Source organism: Diceros bicornis, chromosome 31, assembly GCF_020826845.1.
Source record: "Diceros bicornis minor isolate mBicDic1 chromosome 31, mDicBic1.mat.cur, whole genome shotgun sequence".
NCBI classification, from domain to species: Eukaryota; Metazoa; Chordata; class Mammalia; order Perissodactyla; family Rhinocerotidae; genus Diceros; species Diceros bicornis.
Genome location: NC_080770.1, coordinates 15,596,283 through 15,619,308, shown reverse-complemented (window position 1 = coordinate 15,619,308; position 23,026 = coordinate 15,596,283). Strand labels below are relative to the sequence as shown.

Sequence of the window (23,026 nt, the reverse complement as noted above, 5' to 3'; positions counted from 1 at the left end):
GAAGAAGATTGGCACAGATGTTAGCTGAAGGCCAATCTTCCTCACTAAAAAGAGGAGGATTGGCAACAGATGTTAGCTCAGGGCTAATCTTCCTCACACACACACAAAAAAAAGATAAATGAGAGAAATGAAAATGGAAATACAACATAATGAAACTTATGGGATGCAGCGAAAGCTGTTCTATGAGGGAAGTTCACAGCAATAAATGCCTACCTCAAGAAATAAGAAAAATCTTAAATAATCTAGCTTTACTCCTCAAAAAACTAGAAAGAGAAGAACAAATGAAGCCCAAAATTAGTAGAAGTAAGGAAATAAATAAATTCAGAGTGGAAATAAATGAAATAGAGACTAAAAAGACAATAGAAATGATCAATTAAAACAACCGCTGGGGGCTGGCCTGGTGGCATAGTGGTTAAGTTTGGTGTGCTCTGCTTCCGTGGCCTGGGTTCATGGGTTTGGGTCCTGGGAATGGACCTAGACCACTCTTCAAGTCATGCTGGAGTGGTGACCCTAATACAAAATACAGGAAAGGTTGGCACAGATGTTAGCTCAGGGTCAATCTTCCTTGAGCAGAAAGAGGAACTCTGGCAACAGGCCAATCTCTCTTACCTCCCCCCCCAAAAAAACCCGAGAAAAACAAAAAACCCCAAAAACAAACAAAAAAAGAACAAAAGAAAGCAACAGGTAGGTCTTTGAGGAGATAAACCAAATTGAAAAACTTTAGCTAGACTCACCAAGAAGAAAAGACTACTCAAATAAATAAAACTAGAAATGAAAGATATTTTATAACTGGTACCACAGAAATACAAAGGATCATTAGAGACTACTATGAACAATTATGCAACAACAAATTGGACAACCTAGAAGAAATGAATAATTTCCTAGAAACATACATGTACAAGACTGAATCAGGAAGACATAGGAAATCTGAACAGACCAATTGCTAGTAAGTACGTAATCAAAAACTTCCCAACAAACATAAGTCTAGGGCCAGATGGCATCACTGGTCAATTCTACAAAACATTCAAAGGAGAATTAATACCAATGCCTCTCAAACTCTTTTTAAACATATAAGAGGAGGAAACACTTCCAAATTTATTTTATGAAGTGAGCATTATCCTAATACCAAAACCAGACAAGGACACACAAAAAAAGAAAATTACAAGCCAACATTTCCGATGAACATAGACGAAAATCCTCAACACGATATTAGCAAACCAAATTCAACAATATATTAAAAGTATCATATAACATGATCAAGTGAGATTTATTCCAGGGATACAAGGATAATTCAAAATCTGCAAGTCAATCAATGTGATACACCATATTAACAAAATGAAGGGTAAAAGTCGTATGATCAGCTCAACAGATGCAGAAAAAGAATTTGACAAAATTCAACTTTACTCAATTTAAATACATGAGACTAAGAACCATGTTTGTTTCACATGGATATGTACACCCAGGGCCCAAGACTGTGTCTAACACTCATTTGGGATCAACAAGCAGTTATCAATGGTGCAAATATTTAAGGTGAGTTAAGTATGCAATAAATTTCTGGGATCCACTTAGCTTGTTTAATGACATAGCCTATGTCCCTATCCCCCCAAGTTCATGTCAAATTTCTGCCCTAGAGGTAATTCTGTAACTTTGTTTTTACATTATCAAAGAGAATTAGTACAAGTAACATAAACACTCTCATGACATCCATCAACAAGCAGAACTGGATGTCTATAGACACTTTAACCACTTGTTCTCTAGTGTGTGAGATAAGGCATTGTTGTTGCCCTCATGGGGGCTTTGTCCCTTGAGAGTTCCATGATCATATAACCCCCTCCTGGTTCCCAGTCTTAAACCTTTCAAGTGCCCATATGACTCCACTGGGTCTCACTTTAGAGGTACCAGGCCAAGTGCCAGAGCCCCTTGACTCTCAGAGCCCCTTCAGTCCTTCACCTGATTGTTAATAATTGTCTAATACCAATGATGACCTTCCTCCAAACTGAGATTTACTGAAATCCTGCAATAATGACCAGGGAAATATCTACAAATAATAATGACTTTGATTATGTTTATGATGATCACCCCTTTTCAGGTATAAGACTTTATAGGGACTCTCTTATTCTCTCATGACCACAGCAGTCTTTCAGGGTGGATGTTGTTGGGGGCTACTTTTACAATATTTCCATTTTATAGATGAACATATAGGGGCTCTAAGGAATTAAGTGGCCTATCTGAGAAGAGGAACCAGCAGATATAACAATAGAATGCATGTTAGTTACTTCCAAGGAAAATAATTATTTGTTTCTCAATAACTCTTTGCTCTGGAGAACTTTTACCCTTTTGTCTAAACACTAAAGAAAACATCTCAATGTGGTATTTACTTTTTTCACGGACCAAATTTCTAATTTGAGACTCACATGTGAATGTGCTGGATTTGCCTGTTACATTGTACAGGGAGCAAGGTAAGCCTCTAGATCAAATCTACAGTCTGTATAGATTTGCAGGGACAGAGGCAAAGAAGAAAATACATCAAGGCAGCCATTTCTCCCTCGGTTTATCAGAACTTAATATTGATGGTTTTGAGTTTGTTTTTATGTGTCTGTGATTTATAATGAGAGAATACATGTTACAAACACCATAGAGATCCTTAGGGAACATACATATTTATCATGTGACAAAAACTAAAGGAACAAGAAAGTTGTAAGTCCCTGCTTTGCTACGTAGGAGCTTGTGTAACTTGGACAAGTTGTTAAACCTATCTCAATTTCAGTTTTTTCTTTTGGAGCATGGTAATATTAGCTATTTTGGCTAATCACAGGATTTTTGAGACCATCAAATGGGGTCTAAATTTGAAAATTTACTATACTCTGGAAAGCATATAACAACATTAATAAAAAAGAGAAGGAATGAAGAGGATTAAACGAGGGGAAACCAGGCTAATAAACCAATTATAATAATGCCCCAAGGGAAGAGGTGTAAATATCACACAAAACAGAATGATTTATGGGAATGAGGAGATCTGGACTTCAGTTATAATTCTGAAGATTTACTGTCATTGGGCACCCAGATTGGTTAACTATTAGATGAAGTGACTGGCGGACTATATGTAAATGAGATCATCTTCCCATCACACTTGCCTGAGAGACAAAAACAATATTGTCTGCTTGGGAATAGAAAATAAGAATATCCCATAATGGTCATCATTTTATATGTCTGTCTTGGTTCACTACCCTTCTTGGGGTCAAGGAATGTGTTTTGTATCATTGTAGGCTGTAGAATTAGCACACAACCCGGTTTACCGTAAAAATTTACTTAGTACTTGAAAAGAGAATGAATGTTGAATGAATGTATGAACAGATTTCAGCTCTTTATGTGGCTTAATGATTAATGTTATTAAAAAATTATGTTCCTTTTAACAGTAGATAGATTTTTTTATTGGAGAGAGGGGAGAGGAAGTTGATTGTAAATATTTATGGACATAGTTCTTGTCATTTGGCTGGGATTCAGAAAGACAGGTTACTTGCTCAATTTCACACTAACTAATAAGTATATTTGATTCCCAAGACCATGATTTTTATTTCCCCTCATTGGCTCCACATGACATTCAACACATCAGTCAGTCATGAATAAGGCAATATAATGAGTAACTTTTTTGTGTTCAGGGCTGGGGTAGGCAGTTTAGATTATATGTAAAATATTAAGGGAGTATTCCTTAGTGATTAAGCACTCAGGCTTTGATTCAAAATGACGTGGTTTCAAACTCCAACTCCGCTACTTCCTAGCTTTATGGTCTTCAGCATGTAACTCATTGTCAGCAAGCTTCAGTGTCCCCGCATGTGAAATGGGCATAGTATCTCACATGATCTCATGATAAATTAATACAAGTTAGTGTGCATGTGGTGCCCCCAAAATAACAAGTGCACAATAAATACAAGTTATCATAGCTTAAGTCATTATTAAAGTTCTGATATACACTTCTACAGAATTGATTGTCTATATGGGAAGATAAAGCTTAAATTAGGCAAGGCAAATTATTTATGAGTAACAAGGTGATAAATGGTGCTCTACAGATTACAATGGCAAGCTGGTGTCTAAGGAGGAGGAAATACTGAAGACTTCATGGACACTTTGAAACTTGTGTTATTCTTTTAAGAGTGAATGAGATTTGTACTGGGGGCACAGAGTATCTTGTCAGGAAGATTTCACTTTTTAATTACTTCCTGAGCACCAAGGATGCTTCATTCCAACCCATAAAAAGTTCTCTACCTTTGGACAATAATGATAAGAGATCAACAATGCCTCAAGGAATTTTTTATTTTTCTGCTGAGGAAGATTCACCCTGAGCTAACAACATCTGTGCCAATCTTCCTCTATTTTGTATGTGGGTTGCCGTCACAGCATGGCCACTGACAAGTGGTGTAGGTCCATGCCTGGGAACTGAACCCAGGCCACTGAAGCAGAGTGTGCTGAACTTAACCACTAGGCAATGGCGCCAGCCCCCTCAAGGGGTTTTTATTCTTATCATTAGATTTATTTGATCACAAAAGTGACCTTAAAACTATGTTTTTTCCCTAGGAAAGTGTTGGATTAAAATCCACTTCTTCATTTTGTTGACAAGAAGATTGTAAAAAAAGAGAGGCTTTTCAGTACATTGTTTTGCCAGGTTTAGGGGCATCTTTATGCACATATTGATTGAGGTCAGTAGGTTGATGAGAGACCATGAGGGTGCCCTTCTTTGGATATTACTGCCTCTCCAGTGGCCTTTACTTCACCAATAGCAGGAGTAAAGAGGAAGCAAGGAACACTGCATATTCTATCAAGAACTTCACCCTCCCTTCCCACTCCCAATCTTATAGCCTGATTGTCACTGTTCACCTGGAGACTTTAGGACTAATCTGATTGTTCTATTTATAGCTGTGTCACTCACCATGGAGCTGTGGATTTGCAGATCAGCCCTCAATCCCTATTAAATACTGCCCGTATCTCCTTATATCCTTTCTTCTGACCCCAGCTTCCACTCCTGCCCAACTCCTAAAGTATTACCACTGCGCCCTCTGGAATTTATAGTTAGTCAACAACATAACCCAATACACATACAACCTATCCTCTAACATAATCCATACAAAGATCAATCATTATGTCCTAGTCATGATGTGTAAGAACTTACAGCGTCAGTTTGCATTATCCATCCAGTTTGTTGATGAGGTCAAGGGAAAATTGATGGCTGAGTGATATTGAGCAATACCCAAGGTCAGCCCTCCGTTATATGGTGGAGCTAGAGTTTGCATCCAGATGTTCTTACTCTGAACTCATAATTTTAACTTTTATTCTCTAGATGTCTTTATTCCTTGTACAAGAAATTCTATAGTATTCCACTGTGTGGTAATTACACGTTCTATGTATCCTGTTATCCTGTGAGATATCAAAGGCTATAACACAATATATTAGACTATCATTTGCTGGCATGTAATACCGAGATTGATACAATGGAGATGACTGCAAAATGGTGATTCAAGTGAAAGAAATTACACTAAACTTACTTTATTATACAAATATTCTGTATTAGGCTTTGAAAATCTGAATTGGGAGGCTAACATAAACCCATCAGTAGTATTCCTGTGATTTTGCACGTCACTCCATATCTGGACTTTAGTTCAATCATTTACTAGGATAGAAGATTGGGTTATATTATCTCCAAAATACTGTTAGCTAGAACAATCTATATTCTATCAATTTTTTAAATTACATTTTGTTGTTATGCCCATGTTAAATTCAGAGAATACTGATGTAAGTTATACATCAGACATAATCATGGATTTAAGCAGTTACTATCGAGATTCCCTTTTCTAATTCCTATAGAGCACTGACGTATTCCACAAAGACTCAAATGGAGAACAGTATGGAGGTGACTGATTCATTCTTATGGGCATAACTAATGACCTAGAATTGAAGATCCCACTCTTTATAATGTTCACTCTCATTTACCTCATCACTCTGGTTGGGGACTTGGGGATGATCATGTTGATCTTGCTGGACTCATCTCCACACTCCCATGTACTTCTTTCTCAGTAATTTTTCTGTATCAGACTTTGGTTACTCCACAGCTGCTACTCCCAAAGTGATAGCTGGATTCCTTATGGGAAAGAAGGTCATTTCCTACAATGCATGTGCTGTTCCGATGTTCTCTTTTGCAGTCTTTCTCATTGCGGAAAGTTTTCTCTTGACCTCAATGGCCTATGACCACTAGGCAGCAGTGTGTAAACCAATACATTACACCACCTTCATGACAACAAAGGTGTGTGTATGTCTAGTCACAGGATCATATGACCTTGGTTTCCTGGAGGCCTCCACCCACACTGGGGACATATTCAGCTTCTTTTTCTGCAGATCCACTGTGATTGATCACTTCTTCTGCAATGCTCGTCCTCTGCTGGCTCTCTTATGCTCAGACAGCTACATCAGTGTGATGTATTTCTTTATTTTGGTGGGCATCAATATCCTCTTTTCTATCTTGGTCATTTTGATCTCCTACTTGTTTATATTTATCACCATCCTGAGGATGCACTCATCTGAAGGGTGCCAGAAGGGCCTCTTTCACCTGTGCTTCCCACCTCATTGCTATCTCCATCTTCTATGGAATAGGCATCTTCATGTAACTTCAGACCAGCTCCAGGAATTCCATGGACACAGACAAAATGGCATCTGTTTTTTATGCCATAGTCATTCTCATGCTGAATCCACTGGTCTACAGCCAGAGTAACAAAGAGTTCTTTAAAAAAGCTGTCAGGAAGGCAAAGTCCTTTATAAGATTATTTTAATCATACAGAATCAACATTAAGACAATTTCATACAGCTCAGATCTAAATTTGGAAAATATTAAGTTGCTTGACCAATAATTTTGTAAATTCCTGAAGTACTTTCACTCAGTTCCTTATTACGTCTACAAAGCAAATGTCTTTCAAATATGAGACCTCAGGAGTAACAGCTTAGGAAGAATTAACATGTACTCACAATTATTATTTTAAAATTTCTCCTTATTTACATTTCATTATTTCATTTGTTTACAAAATCATCCACACTCCCATATTCACACTTACAGTCACATGTATATTTAAGTACATTCCCACATATACCTCATTCATGCAAACCCCAGGTAAATCACACACACATGAATGGACAGAAGAATGAGTTCAAGAGATAAATGGGATTAGTATATTTTTATATGGTAGTTTAAAACAATGATTTTAGTGTCTGATAATACATTTTTAAATTTGAACCTATTAATTTTTAATAGAAGTAATTCCTACATATGTGATCTTTTAATTTTAAAAATTTTTACATGAAGTATTTCATTTTATCATACTTAAAATTGGTTCCAAACATCCTGGGTATAGGTCTATTATTGCAGATTTTCTGTGTTTGTTTGTTTTGTTCCTTTTCAATGATAATAAATGTCATTATATGGGCATCTTTATTTAGCTCAATTTCCTTGTTTGTCTCTAAAAATTATCTATATGCTACTCTCCCAAATATTGCCTGAGGGATTGGTTTCCAATGAGCCTGCATCTACATGCTGACTGAGATCCTCCCTTTTGGGACACTGACAGATTTTGGCACATCATCAACAACAGGGAACCACAAAGAACAAAGAAGGCAGCTTGGACAATCACAAATCTCTCAAACGAGAGACAACCGAGAGGTCATGCTGGGCTGATCCATAAGGCTCGTTTGATACATGAGCCCATTTTGTTAGGATTAGGAAAGGTGGTTATTTTAACCTATGTGCAGAAACCAACACAGAGAGTCAAAGGAAATGATGAAATAAAGGAATATGTTCCAAGCAAAATTACAAGATAAAACTCAAGAAAGAGACTTTATAAAATGGAGCTAAGTAATTTTCCTGATAAGGAGTTCAAAATAATGGTTATGAAATTACTCACTAAGCTCAGAAGAACCATGCATGAACAAAGTGAGAATTTCAACAAAGAGATAGAAAATATAAGAAAGTACCAAACAGGAATCACAGATCTGATGAATACAATAACAGAACTGAAAAATTCAATAGAAGGGATCATCAGCAGACTAGATCAAACAAAGGGAAGGATCAGCGAACTCAAAGACATGGCAGTAGAATTCATCCAATCAGAGGAGCAAAAAGAAAAATGAATAAGAAAGAGTGAAGATAGTGTAAGGGACTTACAGGACTCCATCGTGTGGACCAATATATGCATTACAGGGGTCCCAGAAGGGGAAGAGAGAGAGACAAAGGCAGAAAGCTTATTCCAAGAAATAATCCCTGAAAAATTCTCTAATCTCGGGAAAGAAACAGACATCCAGATCTAAGAAGCTCAGAAATTTCCAAATAAGATGAATTCAAAGAGACCCACACTGAGATTCACTATAATTAAATGAGTCAAAAGTTATAAACAAGAAGAGAACCCTAGCAGCATCAAGATAAAAACAACTTGTTACAAACAAGATAACCGCCATAAAACTGTAGGCAGATTTTTCAACAGAAAGTTTGCAGGCCAGAAGGGAGACGCATGAAATATTAAAAGTGTAGAAAGAAAATAACTGCCAACTAAGATACTCTACCCTGCAAAATTGTCGTTCAAAATTGAAGGAGAGATAAAGACAAGCAAAAGCTGAAGGAGTTCATCATCACTAGACCAGCCTACAAACAATGTTAAAGAGACTTCTTCAAGCTGAAACTCTGCTTGTTATTCCTCAACACACATGTCAGTTATCAGTGAAGTTAAGTTTTTACAACAGACAGTTATAAATAAAAGATGTTTTATATAAGCCTCATGGTAAGCACAAAGCCAAAAACCTATAGTTGGTACACGAATGATAAAGAGGAAGGAATCTAAGCTGACCATTACAGAAAATAATGAAATCCCTAAGGAAGGGACAAAGAGAGGAAAGGAACAAAGGAATTACAAAGCAGCCAGAAAACAATTAACAAAATGGCAATAGTAATGCCATACTTGTCAATAGTTACTTAAATATAAATGGACTGGGTTCTCCAATCAAAAGATGTGGAGTGTCTCAATGGATTAAAAAACAAGACTCAACTATATGCTGCCTAAAAGACACTCACTTCAACTTTAAGGACATACACAGACTGAAAGTGAAGGGATGGAAAAAATATTCTATGCAAATGGAAACCAAAAGAAAGCAGGGTTAGCCATACTTACAATTTTCAGGGCAGTGAAAATACTCTATATGATGTTATAATGATGGATACATGCCATTGTATATTTGTTCAACCTTATAGAATGTACAGCACAAGAGTGAACTCCAGTATAAACTCTGGACTTTGGGTGATTATAAGTTTTGGTATGTTGTGTTCTTCATTTTCATTCATCTCAAAGTATTTTCTACTTTATTTTGTGATTTATTCTTCTACCCTTTGGTTATTTAGGATGTTGTTAACTAATGTATACATATTTGTGGATTTTAGGGATTATTTTAAAAGTTAAGAATAGTATTTATTTCACGGGAGGCAGTGTGAAGGAATCAGGGAGAGATTTGATATTAATGCTCTATTTTGGATCTATTTCTGGAAGTTCAGCATAGGTATATATATATATATATATAGAGAGAGAGACAATATACATATACTTATAAGTTTATATACATAAAACTTTTTGTATATATAAAAATGTATACATATATACACATAGAGATAATATGCATATACTCATAAATTTATATACGTAGTTTACATATAAACTCGTGTGTGTGTGTATATATATATATATAAAGTTCATGAAACATATGTCATATAAACGTTTTATGTATCAATAACTTAATTTTTAATGGACTTTATTTTTTAGAGCAGTTTTAGTTTCACAGCAGTATTGAGAAGAGGCTAGAGAGATTTCCCATATACCTCCAGTCTCCAAACGTGCATAGCCTCCCCATTATGTACATTTTTCACCAGAATGGTACATTTGTTACAAATGATGAACCTACATTGACCCATTTTGAGTCATTTTTCTTTTGCTGACAAAACCCCCTTTAGTAATTCTTTTAGAACACATCTGCTGGCAAATGATTGTCTCAACTTTATGTATCTGAAAAAGCTTTTATTTCCTCTTCATTTTAAAGAGATACTAGCTGTTTATAAAATTCTGGTTGTATTTATATTCAGTTCTTTAAAGGCATTGTTTCGTTATTCTGAATTCTATCACGTTTGTTGAGAAATTAGATGACAGTTTCACTGCTACTTTTTTGACAATATTTATTTATTCTCTGGCTGCTTTTTAACTATTTTAATAGTTATTTTTATGATGTTCTTAGATGTATTTTTATTATTTTTTATTTTTTTATTGAGATATAATTGACTTGTAACATTGTTTAAGTTTAAGGTAGAAAATGTGTTGATTTGATACATTTATGTATTGCAATATGATTACCACCATAAAATTAGCTAGCACTTCCACCATGTTACATAATTATCATTACATTTTTGTGTTGAGAACATTTAAGACGTAGTCTCTTAGAGTCTTAGAGTCTCTAAAGCCCTTTATTTTAAGTATATAGTACAGTATTGTAGACTATAATCACTATGCTGTGCATCAGATATCCAGAATTTATTCATTTTCTAGTTGTAGGTTTGTACTCTTCAAATATAGAGATTCCTGAAAAATCCCACTTAATAAAGATGTCTTTTTAAGTTTTCTTTTGGAAAAATCTTGGCAGGTATCTCTTTAAGAATTCTTTCTACCATATTATCTTTCTGCTTTATTTCTTAGTCTTCAAAGCATGCATAACCAACCATTTCACCATGTCCCTCATGTCTCTTATGCTCCTTTCTTTAATTTCTATCTGTTTTGCTCCATTTTTTAGCCTGGATATTTTCTACTGAGCTCTTTACTATTTTACTCATGCTGTGTCTAATATGCTTCTTTTTTAAGATTATAGGTTATTTATTTTAAAAATTATTTTAGTGAGGTCATATTGGCTTATAACACTGTGTAAATTTCAGGTGTACATTATTATATGTAGTTTCTGTATAGACTGCATTGTGTTCACTACCAATAGTCTAGTTTTTATCAGTCACCATACATGCGCCTGTTTACCCATTTTTCTCTCCCCCATCCCCTTCCCCTCTGGCAACTACTAATCTGTTCTTCTTATCCATATGTTTGTTTATCTTCCACATATGAATGCAATCATACGGTATTTGTCTTTCTCTGGCTTATTTCACTTAGCATAATATCCTCAAGGTCCATCCATGTTGTTGCAAATGGCAGGATTTTGTCTTTTTTATGGCTGAGTAGCATCCCATTGTGTATATATGTATATATGTATATATATATATATATATATATATATATATATATATATATATATATATACATATATACACCACGTGTTCTTTATCTATTCATCCATTGATAGGCACTTGGTTTGCTTCCATATATTGGTTATTGTGAATCATTCTATGATAAACACAGCGATGCATAAATCTCTTTCAACACTTGATTTCATGTTCTTGGGGTAAACACCCACTAGCAGGATAGCTGGATCACATGGAATTTCTATTTTTAACTTTTTGAGAAATCTCCATACTGTTTTCCATAGTGGCTGTATCAGTTTGCATTCCCACCAGCAGTGTATGAGGGTTCCTGTTTCTCTGCATCCTCTCCAACATTTGTTATTTTTTGTCTTGTTAGTTATAGCCATTCTGACAGATGTAAGATGATATCTCATTGCAGTTTTGGTTTGTGTTTCCCTAATAATTAGTGATGTTGCACATCTTTTGATGTGCCTGTTGGCCATCTGTATATCTTCTTTGGAAAAATATCTGTTCATATCCTCTGTCCATTTTTTGATTGGGTTGTTCATTTTTTTGTTGTTGTTGAGTTGTGTGAGTTCTTTATATATTTTGGAAATTAACTCCTTGTTGGATATATGATTTGCAAATATTTTCTCCAAGTTGGTGGGTTATCTTTTCATTTTTTTCATGGTTTCCTTTGCCTTGCAGAAGCTTTTTAGTCTGACGTAGTCCCATTTGCTTGTTTTTTCTTTTGTTTCCCTTGCCTGAGTAGACATGGTATACAAAAAGATACTGCTAAGATCAATGTCAAAGAATGTACTACTTGTATTTTCTTCTAGATGTTTTATGGTTTCTGAGATTATATTCAAGTTTTTAATCCATTTTGAGTTGACTTCTGTGTATGGTATAAGGTAATGGCCTACTTTCATTCTTTTGCATGTGGCTGTCCAGTTTTCCCAACACCATTTATTGAAGAGACTTTCCTTTCTCCATTGTATATTCTTGGCTCATTTGTTGAAAATTTGCTGTCGTTAGACATGTTTTATTTCTGGGCTTTCAGTTCTGTTCCGTTGATCTGTGTGTCTGTTTTTCTGCCAGTGCCATGCTGCTTTGATTCCTATAGCTTTGTAGAACATTTTGAAGTCAGTGATGGTGATACCTCCAGATTTGTTCTTTTTTCTCAGGATTGCTTTGGCTATTCAGGGTCTTTTTTTGTTCCATATAAATTTTAGCATTCCTTGTTCTGTTTCTGTGAAGAATATCATTGGGATTCTGATTGGGATTGCATTGAGTTTGTAGATTGCTTTAGCTAATCGGACATTTTAACTATGTTTCTTCTTCCAATCTATAAGCATGGAATATCTTTCCATTACTTTACGTCTTCTTTAATTTCTTTCAATAACGTCTTATAGTTTTCAGTGTATAAGTCTTTCACCTCTTGGTTAAGTTTATTCCTACATATTTTATTCTTTTTGTTGTGATTGTAAATGAGATTGTATTCTTGACTTCTCTTTCTGCTAGTTCGTTATTAGTGTATAGAAATGCAACTAATTTTTGTAAATTGATTTTGGACCTTGCAACTTTGCTGTAGTCGTTGATTATTTCTAATAGTTTTCAGGTGGATTCATTAGAGTTTTCTATGTATGGAATCATGTCATCTGCAAATAGTGAGAGTTTTACTCCTTCCTTTCTAATTTGGATCCCTTTCATTTCCTTTTCTTGCCTAATTACTCTGGCCAATACTTCCAGTACTATGTTGAATAAGAGTGGTGAGAGTGGGCACCCTTGTCTTGTTCCTGTTCTCAGATGGTTGGCTTTCAGTTTTTCACCATTAAGTATGATGGTGTGGGTTTGCCCTATATGGTCTTTATTATATTGAAGTAATTTCCTTCTATACCCATTTTATTGAGAGTTTTTTTTTTTATCATAAACGGATGTTGGATCTTGTCAAATGCATTCTTGCATCTATTGAGATGATCAAGTGATTTTTATTCCTCATTTCATTAATGTGATGTATCACACTGATTGATTTTTGGCTGTTGAAGCAACCCTGCATCCCTGGGATAAATCCCAATTGCTCATAGTCTATAATCCTTTTAATGTATTGTTGTATTCAATTTGCTAATATTTTGTTGAGGATTTTTGCATTTATATTCATAAGCAATATTGGCCTGTAGTTTTTCTTTCTTGTGCTGTCCTTGTCTTATTTTGGAATCAGGGTAATGATGGCCTCATCAAGTGAGTTTGGAAGTGTCCCTTCTTATTCCATATTTTGGAATACTTTGAGAAGGATAGGTATTAAATCTTCTTTGAATGTTGGGTAGAATTCTCCACAGAAGCCATACGGTCTTGGGCTTTTATTTTTTGGGAGGTTTTTGATTACTCTTTCAATTTCTTTACTTGTAATTGATCTATTCAGGTTCTCTATGTCTTCTTGATTCAGTCTTTGGAGGTTGTATGATTCTAAGAATTTAACTATTTCTTCTATGTTATCTACTTTTTGGCTTATAGCTTTTCATCGTATTCTCTTATAATCCTTTTTATTTCTGTGATTTCTGTTGTATTCCCTCCTGTTTCAAATCTAACTTTATTTATTTGAGTGTTCTCCCTTTTTTTCTTAGTGAGTCTGGCTTAGGGTTTGTCAATTTTTTTTTATCATTTCACAGGACCAGCTCTTCATTTCGTTGATCATTTCTATTGTTTTTTAGCCTTTATTTCATTTATTTCTCTTCTGATTTTTAGTAGTTCCATCCTTCTACTGACTTGGTACTTTGTTCTTATTTTTTTAGTTCTTTTAAGTGTAGTTTAAGATTACTTATTTGAGATTTTTCTTGTTTGCTGAGGTAAGCCTGTATTGCTATATTTCCCTCTTAGTACTGCATTTGTTGCATCTATAAATTTTGGTATGTTGTGTTTTCATTTTAATTTCTCTCCAAGTATGTTGTGTTTTGATTTCTCATTTGATTTCTTCATTGATCCAACGGTTGTTCAGAAGCATGTTGTTTAGTCTCCACATATTTGTGACTTTCTCAGCTACTTTAGTAGTTAGTTTTTAGTTTCATAGACTTGTGGTCAGAAAAGATGCTTGATATCTGTTTTTAAATTTATTGAGGCTTGCCTTATTTCCCAACATATGGTCTATATTTTAGAATGTTACATGTGTACTTGAGAAGAATGTATATTCTGCTCTTTTCAGATGAAATGTTCTACATATGTTTCTTAAACCCAAGTGGTTTAGTGTTTCATTTAAGACCACTGTTTCCATGTTGACTTTCTGTCTGGATGATCTTTCCAATAACGTAAGTGGGGTTATGAGGTCCCCCACTATTATTGTGTTGATGTCAGTTTCTCCATTTAAGTCTGTTAATTGCTTTAAATACTTTGGTGCTCCTGTGTTAGGTGTATATACTTTAATATACTGTGTCTACTTGGTGGAATGTCCCTTTTAGCATTATATAATGCCCATCTTTGTCTCTCATTATCTTTTTTATCTTGAAGTCTGCTTCGTCTGACATAAGTATGGCTACATCCTCTTTGCTTGCTATTTGCTTAGAGTATCATCTTCCATCCCTTCACTCTGACTCTATGTTTGTCTTCAGCCCTGAGATGTGTTTCATGGAAGCAGCATACTGTTGGGCTTGTTTTTTAAACCATCTAGCCACTCTGTGTCTTTTGATTGGTGAATTCCATCCATTTACATTTAGAGTGATTATTGATACATGAGGGCTTAATATTGCCATTTTACCTCTTGTTTTCTGGTTGTTTTATGTTTCTATTGTTTTTTTCCCCTTGTATTTCTGACTGTAACTTCAGTTTAGTTGTTTTCTGTGATAGTTTTTTCATCAATTTTCTCTTTATTTCTCATTTGTGACTCTGCTCTGATATTTTGTGTTCTGGTTACCATAAGGTTTGTATAACAGATCTAATACATGAGTTAGTCCATTTATTGATAGTCTTTTATCTCCATTAGCCCAAGCAGATTTCATCCTTTTCCTCTTTCCCTTCTAAGTTTTTGTTACCACAAATTATTCTTTTTTGTGTTGTGAGTTTGTGACTAAATTGAAGTGTTTATAGTTATTTTTGATGTTTTCTTTCCCTTTTTCTTTTCTGTTTTAATTATGTGTTTGCTAACCTATTCTGATAGAAACCTGAAATTTTCAGATTTTGTCTGTGTGTTTGTCTCCTTGCTTAAAGCTTTGTAAACCTTTGCCTATTTGTTTCAGGAAGGAAGGTTCCCTTTATCATTTCTTTTAAGGCAGGTCTAGTGGCTATGAACTCCCTCAGCTTTTGTTTATCTGGGAAATCTTTTATTTCTCCATCATATCTGAAGGATAATTTCACTGGATAGAGTATCCTGGCTGATAATTTTTGTCTTTCAGTATTTTGAATATATTCCATTCTCTCCTAACCTGTAAGGTTTCTGCTGAGAAATCCACTGAAGGCCTGATGGAGGTTCCTTTGTAGGTTATTGTCTTCTGCCTCGCTGCCCTTAATATTTTGTCTTTGTCTTTTTGTCTATGTGTGTGTGAGGAAGATCAGCCCTGCACTAACATCTGTTGCCAATCTTCCTCTTTTTGCTGAGGAAGATTAGTCCTGAGCTAACATCTGTGCCCATCCTCCTCTATTTTTTTGTGTTTAGGATATCACCACAGCATGGCTTGATGAGCAGTGTCTCAGTCTGTGCCCGGGATTCGAACCTGGAAACCCTGGGCTGCCAAAGTAGAGTGCATGAACTTAACCACTGTGCCACTGGGCCCGCCCCTGTCTTTGTCTTTTGACATTAACATTATATGCCTTGGAGAATGTCTTTTTGGATTTATGTTATTAGGAGTTCTCTTGGCTTCATATACTTGTATGTTTAGTTGCTTCCCCAGGTTTGGGAAGTTCTCAGCTATTATTTCTTTGAACAAGCTCTCTGCTCCTTTCTCCCTTTCTTCTTCTGGGATATCTGTAATCCTTACGTTACTTTTCCTAATTGAGTCAGATATTTCTCAAAGAATTTCTTCATTTTTAAAAAATCTTAGTTCACTCTCCTCCTCCACCTGAAGCATTTCTATATTTCTGTCTTTGAGGTCACTAATTCTCTCCTCCATAACATCTATGTTTTTTCTTTCTATATCATTTTTTATCTCATTAATTGTGTTTTTCATCTCCAGAATTTCTGTTTAGTTTTTCTTTAGAGCTTCAATCTCTTGGGTGAAGTATTCTTTCCTTTCATTAACTTTATTCCCAATCTCATGGAACCGTCTTTCTGAGTTTTCTTGTAACTCATTGAGTTGCTTTATGATAGCTATTTTGAATTCTTTGTCATTTAGATTGTAGTCTTCTGTGACTTCAGGTTTGGTTTCTGGAAAGTTGCCATTTTCCATCTGTTCTGCAGTGATTTTTTGATGAATTGATCCTCTGCCAGTGCACTTGTGGTAGTAATCACCTCTTCTTATTTGGGTATAGTTTTGGTTACATTGGTTCTGGTCACCTGGGTCTCATACTCTTTCAGTGGTTCTCCACATGCTGATGCTGCCGTCCTGTGAACCACCTGTGATTCTGTCCCTGGGTTGTTTTGGGGTGCTTGTTGTACTGCTGCCAAAGTGCTGGGGTCACAGGTGTTACTGTCTCTGGTGAGGGCCTGGGACTCAGGGCCTTGTATATAGCCCCTGCTGCTGGTGGAGCTGGTGTTGGTGATGCCACCACTGGGGGCTGGGTCACCAGTTCTGCTGTGGCTACTGTTGTTTCTGATTACAGATTCCACCTGACACCATTGGTGGGGGCAAGGGCTGTTTTTGTCTTTTACCATTATGACTGCTTATAGTTTTTCTGGTCAGCTACTCTGTGTTCATGCAGGCCAGCTGCAGCCACTCTGTGGGGCATCATTTTGTGGGCCAAGCCACCTAGGGTCAGCTAGTGTGTTATACTTGTGTGGGTGGGGGCACTTTCATATGGGCAGGGCTGCTACTTGGTTGGGGTGCCTTCACTTAGGCTGAACCACTGTGATGGCAGTAAGCATTCACACAGGTGGGGCTGTTGTGGCATGGTGGGCAGTCCCATAGGCTGGGCTCCTCTTGTTCCACAAGAATTTGCATGCAGACATGGCTGCCCACAGTCATACTGACCACTGTGTGAGGATCTGTGACCTGGATCACTGCTGCCAGTGAGTGGGAGGGAGCTGCTCCCTTAGTGCCACTGCTTCCCAGGGGTCCATTCCACCCACCTTCAGATGTATAGCTGCATGAATCTCTCAGGTCTCCTTTTGTGCTATATAGGGAATCCTCTGTTGGTTAATGGATATCTGTTTAGTTGTAACTTAGAGGGGAGAGAAAAGGAAACAACTCACTTATCCATGATGCTGATGTCACATCCTAAAATGCTTTTAAGCCAAATATTGAACTATTGTATTTAGTAAGAAAATGAATTTACTTCAATCCATTTCTCTTCTTTCTAGTACTTTGACTTTTCAATTCATCACTGCCTCAGTTGTTCCTTAATACCTTTATGCAACTTTTACAAAATATACTTAATTTCTACAGTTGTACTCAATGGCAGAATTAGGCTGCTCCAATCTACATGGTTATAAGCCCTGATAGTTTTTTTTCACTAAATTATGTGCCTGATTCCTTAGCCATAAGCTGACCCACTGTATATACATCCCAAAACTCAATCTACTTCTCTTTTTAATAATGATTATCATAACTCTATTTACTGTCTAACTTCTCTTATTAACTTCTCTAAATAGAATTATAAATAGCTTCATGAGGGCAATTAGTTCGTATGTCTGTCCAGTGACTTTTGGAATGAATTGATTTGAAAATTCCCTTCTATCTGAAAGATGAAGTAGAGATGCGACACTTGTTTTTTTAAGTTAACTCACTGGATGACTGATATTCCAGATTTTCACCTTTATTTAGTGAATATAAAGTTTCTGAAGTAAACTCAGACTATTTTCTCATACTACTAGACTATACCAGCTATATCTATCTATATATTACCTATCTACCATCTATCTATGCATCTATAATCTTTATATCTTTTCCCGACAATATCTGATCTCATTCAATCCTCCAAACCATACTATATATTATCACATTGTGATGTAGATAGTATTATTGTCACAACTTTATCACAGGTGTTTTCCCAAGATCTCACAGATTGAAAATTTAAAAGTCTGGTATCTTAAATGAGATGTTTTCTCTGCACAGTCTATGCTCACAAACATCACACTATGTAGATGATGGTAACATTATAGACCTAATGGAAAAAAGGTTCCAATTCATTTACAGTACTAAGAACAGCAGGCATTCCTGCCAAGACAAGAAGAAAAGACATTAGCCATGTGGGACGCTGATGACTGAGACATGAACAGGCTGAATACCTTGATGTAAGAGTATACCACTCAGTCATATCTCAATAGACTAGAGGTTATTTATTCACAACCTCTAGGTAAATCATAGGAACTACTCACACTATCATGGGTTTTTAAATCCACAGGCTATAAGAAATTCTTTTCGGGTATGATGGATACTCCTTAAGAAATGGCAGTGGCTTTTCTCACAATGATACAAGTTTCTGACAAGTAGTTTTCAATTAGAAACTAATTTTGAATCCCAATGGTCATTGCTTCTGGCAGGACAACATTTGAGCTATCCTTATAACCTGTCTATTCTTTTCATGTGCTCAGAACAATAACCCTGGTATTCAAGATAGGTGTATTCATTTGTTTTTATTCAGGTTTTATTTTGAGAGGATACTGAAATGGAAACTGCCAAGGAAAAGACTTTGTTATGTATGCAGCAGACACACTGGCTCCTTTTAGATTTTGCCAACTTTTTTGAAATTTGAGGTCATTGGTACATACTTTTCATTTTCCTTGAATGATCTTTCTCACACTGGTTCTTTGTCATTTGCGGGCCTGGATGAAATGACTATGGACTTTCTTTTTTAGCCTGAAGCTCACCTAACATCAGACACTGGCCACACTTAGAAGCTTTGTAAGCTTTCTACTTTTGCTATAACTCTACAATACAATTTTGTCATCCTAAATGTGTTATACATGTAAAATTTGTACATGAAAAATTGAGTCAAGTGTGATAATTTGAATCATATTTTAAATATACAAAAAACTGTCCAATCATTATCAATAAAGTTGTTGATCACCCTCTCTCAAAAAATTCCTGAGAATGAGGAAACATTCTGTCCAGCCAATGTTAAGTAGATTTCTTCTTTCTTTGTTCATTTCTCTATGTTTAAATACATGCTTATTCTGTACATAATTACATATATATGGCATTTTGTTCTATATGTAATTATATACCTCTTAGGGTGTCTCCCTATTTAGTGTCTATCTTCTCTATTAGACTTGAGCACCATGAGTGCAAGAACGATATTTATTTTGCGTGTCTGTATTCTCGAAGCTCGTTATTACAGCTGAAAGACATTTGGGATCAATTAACAGTAGAATGAACTGATATTTCTTCCGAATGGTACAAATATTTAAGGTGAATTAATGGAAGCACTAATTCTTGTGGTCCATTTGTCTTGTTTATTGACAGAGCCAATGTCTCTACCCCTCGATATTTATGTAAATTTGCAGCCCTGGAACTCACGCTGTCGCTTAATTTGTGCATTATCAATGAGAATAATTACAAATAGTGTAAATACACCCATGATCTCCCTGAACAAGCAAAGCTGGATCCCCATAGACGCTTTAATCACTTGTTCCCTTGTTAGGTGAGGTAAAGAGTTGTGTATCCCTCATAGGGCATTTGTCCCCTGAGAGTTCCATGACTGCATAAGTCGCTCCTGGATCCCATTATTTAACCAGTCAAATTTCCACGTGACTTCATTTGGCCATATATCAGAAGGAGAAGCCCAAACACCAGAGTTGTTTGGGCCATTCATTTATTCATCTGATTTGTTAATAGTTGTCTAGTAGCAACAAGGCCTTCCCCAAAACTGTGATATTGCTAAAAGCATGCAGCGATGTCCAGGGAAAACAACTCCAAATAATAGTGATGTTGATTGTGATTATGATGATCACCTCTTATCTAGTATAAGGCATCTCAGAGATTTTTAAATTTTATCCTTATAGCAGTAGTCTTCAGGGAGGATGTTGTTGGGGCTACTTTTTTATTATTTCCATTTTATAGATAAAGATATCCTAGCTCAAAGAGCTTAAGTGACTGATTTAAGAAGAGTGAGCAGCAGGACTAGAATTCTTGTTAGCTGATTCCACTTCCAGGACTGGAATTCTTGTTATCTGATTCCAAGACCAATAGTATATTTTTCTGCATTTCTTCCTGCCTCTAGAGAACTTTAGACCTTTTGGCCAAACACTAAAGAAGAACATCCCAGTAGGGTGTTTACTTTCTTTCACAGACTGAATTTCTGATTTGGAATGCACTCGCATGTGACAATGTTAAACTTGCATGTTGTATTGTTCAGGGAGTAAGGTAAGCCTACAAATCTACTAGGTCAAATCTACTGTGCATAAATTTGCATGGATAGAGGTAAGTAGGAAAATACATCAAGGCAACCATTTCTCCTTTGATTTATTCAGAGCATGGACTTGAATTTTTTGAATATTTCTTGTATCTGTTTCATACAACCAGAGGTTATATGTCTAAACACTATAGAAATCCTATTAGAATATGTATATTTGTCATATAACATAGAGGAAAATCACAAAAAGACCTTCAGTCTCTGTTTTGCTAAATATAAGCTTGTATGTCTTTGGACAACTTATTCAAACTATTTCAATCTCAGTTTTCTCTTTCAGGGAATGTGATAATAGCAGCTATATTGACTACCATGTTTTAACTCTCTTTTTTCTCCGGGAAGATGTTATATTAAAACTTAAGATTTCATATGTGGAAAAGAAAGTTGGCAAAAAGTTTTTTTTTGTTTTTTTTGTGAGGAAGACTAGCTCTGAGCTAACATCTGTTGCCAATCCTTCTCTTTTTGCTGAGAAAGATTGGCTCTGGGCTAACATCCGTGGTCAGCTTCCTCTACTTTATATATGGGACACCTGCCACAGCATGGTTTGATAAGCAGTGCGTAGGTCTGCACCCAGGATCCAAACCCATGAGCGCCCGGCCGCTGAAGTGGAGCATGCAAAATTAACCACTACACCACCTGGCCAGACCCAGCAAAAAGTTTTGAAATAATTCCTAGTACAATGTGTTTTTTTCCCCTAGAATTTGAGAAATCTGTATTTGTGCTATTGATTCAAACAAGTAGTTTTTTATGGAATCAAGAGGGTATCCTAGTCACCCTGCTCTGGATAAGTGGCCCTCATACCACTAGTAGCAGGAGTGAACTCTTCCTAAGATCTGCATGCCTCTGTTATGACCCTCACCTGTGTGATCACCTTTCCAACCCCCTACCCTCACCTTGAGACCCAGAGACTAATCTCATACTTATTGCTGTCACTCGTCATGAAGCTGAGGATTGTCATGTCAGCCCTCAACTCCTCCAAAATAATGTACATACTTCTCTGTGTATCCCCTTTACTGACCCTGGCTTACACTCCTGCCCAGCTCCTGAAATCATTCCACTCTGGAATTTGTAGACAGTCACCAACACAACTCAATATATATTTAACCTTTCCTCGGAAAGTCACCCTTACCTACTTGGTCTAACTGAAATCTGTCTGAGTCCTGGGACAGTGCTTCCCTTGTATCCATCTCAAGTGGTAGCAATTTTCTCTCCTATAACCCCCTCACTACTGACTCTCATTTTTTTGACCTTGCAGCATTTTTCTGTCTAAGCTCTTCCTTTGGTGGTGTTATTTAACCTGGTAGGTTTAATATTATATAAGTATTTTGAGCCATTAGAAATTGCCAACATAGTTCACATTAACATAATCTGAGGCAGTCAGCTTTCTATTCTGAACTCCAGACTTGTATATCCAATTATTTATGCCACATTTCTACTTGGATGGCCAAAAGGAATCTCAAACTCATTGAAATGATCTCTTTTCCCCCTTTTCCCACACATCTGCCTCTTCTACATCATTCTGTGTATCGCTATACAAAAGTAGGAGTCAACATTGACCTCTCTCTTTCTCTAATACAAATATTCAATATATAAGGAAATCCAGTCAGCTCAACTTTTGAGATATATCCAGAATTGAATAATTTTTCATTCTCTCTCTCTCACCACCACCTTGGTCTAAGCAATCTTCATCTCTTACCTAGGATATTATAATGGCCTCCTAATTTTTTTTTTTTGAGGAACATTGGCCATGAGCTAACATCTGTTGCCAATCTTCCTTCTTTTTTTCCTTTTTCTTCCCACATCCCCAGTAGATAGTTTATGTCATAGTTGTACATCCTTCTAGTTGCTCTATGTGGGACTCTGCCTCAGCATGGCTTGATGAGTGGTGGGTAGGTCTGCGCCCAAGATCTGAACCCGTGAACCCTGGGCTGCCAAAGTGAAGTACGCCAACTTAACTGCTACATCACTGGGCCGGATGGCCTCCTAATTTTTGTAGCTCTTTTCATCTTATGCTGATAAATTCATTTACAACATATCTACTAAAGTGATATTTTTAAAAAAGTATTCAGATTATGTCACTTTTTATCCAAATCCTGTAGCTTTCCAATCTCACTCAGAATAAAATTCTAATAACTTAAAGTAGTTTATGAGGTCATTACGTCTTTGCCTTGCTGTACTTCTCTGACCTAACCTTCCTTTCCTCTGCAGCCATATTGTTTTTCTTGCTGTCCCTAGAACAATCTTGGCATGTTC

At 36.2% G+C, this 23,026-nt stretch overlaps 1 pseudogene; it reads left to right on the top strand.

The window, feature by feature from the left end:
* The first annotated feature begins 5,884 nt into the window (after positions 1-5,884).
* On the top strand, positions 5,885-6,815 carry LOC131395332 (olfactory receptor 5B12-like; annotated as a pseudogene).
* Positions 6,816-23,026: the final 16,211 nt, after the last annotated feature.